The sequence below is a fragment of the Hemiscyllium ocellatum genome, assembly GCF_020745735.1.
Source record: "Hemiscyllium ocellatum isolate sHemOce1 chromosome 27 unlocalized genomic scaffold, sHemOce1.pat.X.cur. SUPER_27_unloc_21, whole genome shotgun sequence".
NCBI classification, from domain to species: Eukaryota; Metazoa; Chordata; class Chondrichthyes; order Orectolobiformes; family Hemiscylliidae; genus Hemiscyllium; species Hemiscyllium ocellatum.
The window spans coordinates 578,438-584,437 of NW_026867489.1; positions in this window are offsets into that span (position 1 = coordinate 578,438).

A 6,000-nucleotide genomic window follows, 5' to 3' on the forward strand; every position below is an offset into this window, starting at 1 on the left:
TTTCAACGGAAGCATGTCAGACAAACAGATGGACCGCCTCCAGTCCAAAATGACTGCTCTTTACGTTGAATTATTTTATCTTGTTCGAAAGGAAGCAAGGGGTTGTTGGACTGGTATGAGGATTTCCACAGCAATCACTCACAAAGTTATCCATGGACAAGAAATTTCCAGCCAACCAGTGGCCAACATTAGACCACAATAAGGAACTCAACTAATACTGTGGGTACGGATAATGTTATTCCAGAAATTCAAGTAAACATGACACTCTAAGGTTTGTGAACATTTTTCTCCACGACCTCCACATTTCTCCGAATATATATTGAAAAACAACTGGATATGAACAAGAACAATGAAACTAAGCAGTTTCTTGTCCCTCGGTGAGCGACTCTCACAGATCCTGCATTTGAGTTGATACTACTGTCAGTTTGGATAGTGATGTGTGTTTCCATCTTCTCCCTGGCTAAATCCCGAATGATAGTGCAGTGACACCAAGCCATCAGCGGACGGTAACATTGCACCCCTTTGAATAGAAGAGAAACACGGGGAAAGAGTAGCTTTTATTTAATCATTTTGTTTCATTGAATCCCCAGAAGGGTTATATTTCATTGCAGACAGAAATGAATATGCAGACAACACCGATGTAGACACTTATACACGGATATTTGAAAGAGACAGAAACTTCCAGATGCACAACCATTGATGAACAAGCAGAGATATACACAACAGAGAGACAATTATAGACATCTATCCAACGTTTTGCTTTTGGAATTTGATGCCCATTGTCACACAGTGATGCAATGTTAGCGGTTATCAAGATACTACAAACAGTGGTGTTTTGCAGTGAACTCGGCCTTTATTGCAGCTTCTGTTCTTTTTTACATCAGTTGTAAAGCTAGGGATGCAAAAACTGAACGATTGACTTCTGCTGCAATAGTCCTTAATATTCCCCGACGCATCGGCATCTGCCAGCCACAGAAGGAGGCCTTTCAGTCTCCAGGAGCACTGCTTTCTCTGAACGGAATGATTTTTTTAATCGCACACTCCGAACCTTCCAGAAACTTTCCATATATTCACATTTCGAAAACACCCAAATCCCCTTTTGAAATGAGATTAAATCTCCTCAAGCTCCTCATCGAGTAATTTGTTTCACTGCAGAATCACCCTCTTCAAATCTGGGCAATCCACAAGTCACTTACAAATAGTTTTGACAATTTGACACATATTAGCACAGTGGCAATATGAAGGTTGCTCTTCCAGAGCGTGGGAGCAGCGGTTTGCAACATTTGTGCCTCTAATTCTCCAACACTATCATTGTGATGCTTATCGAGAGCGAGTTTGACTGTGTGAGAATTTGACAGCGTGATTGTGAGAGAATATATGTGAACCTGAGAGCTTGACTGAGAATTAATATTAAAGTGTGTGAGTGAGTGTGAATCAAAGAGAATTTGTGTTTGTGAGATAAAGAGAGTGTGTATTTCCTTGTGAGTGAGTCAGAGCTTTTCTGGGAGTAAATTTGACGAAGAGAATATATTAGAGATACAGTGCACCTTAGTATGTGTGAGAGATTGAGAATGAATTTGACAGTGTGAGAAGGAAGGTGTATGCTTTCTCCACAAGTACTGCTGGTTCTCTGAATTCATACTAGTCATCAGATTTAATGAGGCATTAGCGAGCACACCAATGATGGTAGGGTTATTATTGCATGCAGTTACGTTCAGAATTGAAACATTTTGAATCTGAGTGCATGCAATTTACTTAAACCCACTGCCCTGTTCAGCCAACTGGATTTCGTATGTTTTCCCAAAATGGGATTCTGTTTTTTGATCCACTTCTTTTGAGTGGTTGAGCTGATTAAAGTAATTTCCTTTAAAGATATGAAACTTGTAATGTATCAATCAAAATATCTGCAGCCATAAAGAATACATTCAAAGCAGCAGGTGGCATATCAACAGAGAGTTCACATTGGATTGAGCAGAACGCGTTCAAGGTGACATCATTTTCATTCAGAAGCAGAACATGCAAAACATTTCTGAAAGACTTTCTGGCGATTGACCGATTGTTAAATGTCAACATGTGTCATACAAACCCCTGAGATCTCCTTTCTTCTTCAATCCATCCATCAGGTAAAATCCCCATTTATTTCCAACATAATCAGTCCAGAATTTCCATCTGCTGGGAATTGAAACGTGAATGACATTCGAAGACAAAGAGATCAGTCGTGATTTTATTGAGTGGAGGAGCAGTATGGTCTCATTCTGCTCCTACATCATTTGTTTGCATATATATTAGTGAATTAGACAATGGTTAAACCCAATGTTATACCTCCAGAATCATTCTTTGGTAAGGATAAACAATGAAACACACAGCTAAATGTGTTCTACCCAATCCCTTAGAATTAAGGAGCTGTTGCAAAAGTAGGTATACTCATTAAGTTAATGTAGGCAGCTATTTGCCCCTCAAAAGCACGATTACAGTATACCCTTTCACTAAATGTTTGCTTGAGTCACATGTAAGCTGCTCGGGGCGTTAAAGATTGTATGTGGGAATGGATGTCTGATGGACTCCAGTAAAACGAGAATGAGAAGACATTGCATGAGTAAGTGATCATGGAACACGTTGATCATTCTAATTAATTATAGCACTTACACATTCAAAATACACGTGATGGTAGAAGGTCGTTTGTGTGATGACGGCCACTATCCAATTTTCCAACACAGGCTTCAGCTTTGTGTTCCTTATTGCTTGTTGCATGTACAATCTATATAGATGAGAACGTGCCGGGGGTTGGGGTGAGGGAATTGGTAGCTAAGTTTACAATGATTGAAAACTTGGCTGGATGGTTGACAGCAAGCATGAAGGTCACAGTTTAAAGGCGGATATAAACAGATTGATCATGTGGCAGATCAGTAGCAGATGGAATTTTACCAAAATAATTGTGAAAGGATGCATTTCGAAAGAAGCAAAAAAAAAAGACAAGGAAATATTAAATGCGTGTTAGGAAACTTGGAAACTCAGAGGAACGAGGAATCTTGGGGTGTTTGTCGACAGATCGCTAAAGGCAACATGGAAGTTTCTTCAAGCAGTTTAGAAGGCAAAGGGGATTCTTGCCTTTATGATTCGAAGCATATTACAACAGCAGTGAGGTTATATTGAAGCTGTGCAGGACTTTGCTTCGGTCACAGCTGGAGTGTTGTGGGTATTTCACGTCTCTTTAGGAGTAATATGATCGCAGTTAAGGTAGACCAGAGTTGGTATACCAGTATGAATAGGATGGATATAAAGGAGCTATTCCCCTCAGTTGGACGATGAGTAAGAATGAGGCATCATTTTAAAATGAAAGGCAGGAGGTTCAGAGGGGAATTCGGATAAAAAGAAATCACCCAGAGAGTGGTTGCTTGAGTTGAGATAGGTAAATTCAAAATTATCCAAACATAACTTGGAGGAGCGTTGGGTTTTGTGCTGCAAAGTATAGAATTAGCGTATTTTTTCGGGTATACTCCTGATGGGCTGAGAACCCAATTCTGAAATAGATGATTCAACGGTTTTGTTTTCTTGAAGTTATGGTGGTAAGTGGAAATATAAAATGTGCTGATGCAGACTGGACGGGAAGTTTAACAGTATGATAGAATCGGTAATGTCTCTATTGGCTCCTAGATTTATCAGGCTCTTCTGCAAAAATATTTGTGACAGTTTGATTCCAGGATACTTTGGTTTCATGATAGCCCTGCCATTGACCGCTAAACGCTGTGCTTCACTTTGTAGTGGAAGTTTTTTTTGTGAGTCTGAACAAACCACACATCCATAAGAGGGAGAACCACAGAAAGTTTTCAGTAATTTTTGCGTACAGTTCAGATTTCTTTTCTATTACTTTGAGGTTGAAAGCACAGAAATATATGGCAGTGTCATCAGCTGCCGCCCCAAAATGGTTAAACTGGTGAGTTTTATTCTGGTTCGGAGTTCTGCAGAGAAGCTCCTTATCTAGTTATTGCCGTTACCAATACAGATAATAGATGTTTTCTGTTGTACTGGATGTGGATCTCAGAGTCATTGCTTCACGCTGTCTCCTACTCTCAGAAGGCTGAGACTGATTTATGTAATTTCCGTCACCCCGTTTTGTAACATGTTCAGAAGGAAGAAAATACTGTAATGAAAACTTCACTCGAATAATTATGCACTTTTATTTTGAGCATGAAAAAATTGGACTATTTCTTACCGACAATGAGAATTGTGAACAGAAGTCAGGTGCGGAATATCCGCGTGGCTGCTGCCGACTGACAGTTTGCACTAGAAGAGTCTCCTATGGGTTGAACGACACTTCCTGATGTAATGGTTCGCTTCCAGCTGTATAATCCCAGGTGCAGACACCAAATATTGAATTGAGCTTCAGGTTAGGATCTGGTCACCTGCAGTTTTGTCCCACTGTATAATCTCTCTGATTGTCAAGAGTTCTGACAAGGAGTCTGCTAATCATCTCTGAAAGTAAAAGCAGCAGCACAAATATAACAGGCAGATAACAATTCAATGGAAAAGCAGATTGGAAATAGATAGAGGAGCGGAAACTTTGTAAAAAATTGGAAAAAGTGAGGGAGTGTTTCACGTCAATGTTTCCAGTCTTGGCTCCATAAACAAAATTCAGATAATTGCCTGGAGAAAACATGGATTAGTAGGAACTAGAAGAATGCAGTTATCTTCCGTTCGACTGGAATTCCCCTTCACATGTTTCACCAGAAAGGTTTGGCGGAGGAGGGGTGGGGGAGCAAAGGGTCATGCCTTCGATGTAACCTACACTAAAAAAAAACCAAAGCATCGTGCCTTAAAAATACGAAAATGCACAAGGAGGCAAACACATATAAAACCACACATGCTCAACACTAACATTCAGATGCAGACAACGTTGAATTATGCTTCATGAACATTGATACAAAAGGAATTACACATCGATAATAAATGCTGTTCGAGTCATCAATAACCTCATCTCATGAGCGAATGAAGAAAATGTTTTGCATTACTTCAGAGGAAGAATCTTGGACAAACGTTATGGAAACGCCTATGTGTTTAGCAGATACCTAGCATAACATTTTTTTTTGAGAAAAGAAAATAATACACTTGAACTAAGACAGGCAGACAAGGAAATTAACCACCGTGAACAAATATTGTCACCCATTCCCACGCACATATCGAGTTTGTTATTCATCAGAAACACTAAAATTACTATGCACAAAGACACATGAACAAAGGAACTTGAACATTTAAATTAAAAGTACTTAACACAAATTAAGTTGCCTTTGAGGCCACGACTTCCTTCGTGAATATTTATTCTCAAAAGGTGACGAGAATAATTTGCAAACAATAAGAATCAAAACAGTTTGATGTCATATTTTGATAATTTCTATTAGTTTAGGGATTGATGTACACAATTAGATGATAAAAATTGACACCTTGCAAAACAGGCATAGATCTGAATAGGTCGCCTCCTGATTTCAATGAGCGTTTGGCACACAAAAGATGATAGTTGCATTCTCAATGCGTGGTTATAATTTGAAATCAATTCATAATTTGTCTGTAGACACTGAAACTCAATTTGCAATTCCCTTCCAGGAGGTTGTCATTTCTTGTGATATAGAGCATGGATGCTACGTGTCTCGAAGCCACGAGCTCCTTCACGTTTAGAGTACGTCCAGGTACTTTCCAACATATCATTGGAAATAATGGGGGCGTAAAGTATGCAGTAAACTATAGAAAGCTGCACATTCAGTCGAGGATACTGTTTCCTCTGCAGTTGGCATGAATGCATGGTGAAAAAGCGTGCATAGTTTGCATAGATAATTGGCGAAAACAAAAGCGAAAACTGGGGATGGGCTCAGCAGAGATTACCAAAGTATCCATATACTGCAATAGAGCAGAGAGATTGTGAAAACTATCAGGAATATATCTACAATAGACAAGGGGACAATGCTAAGAGGGTGCGCTTAATGCAGGATGTAGGGCACACAATATACA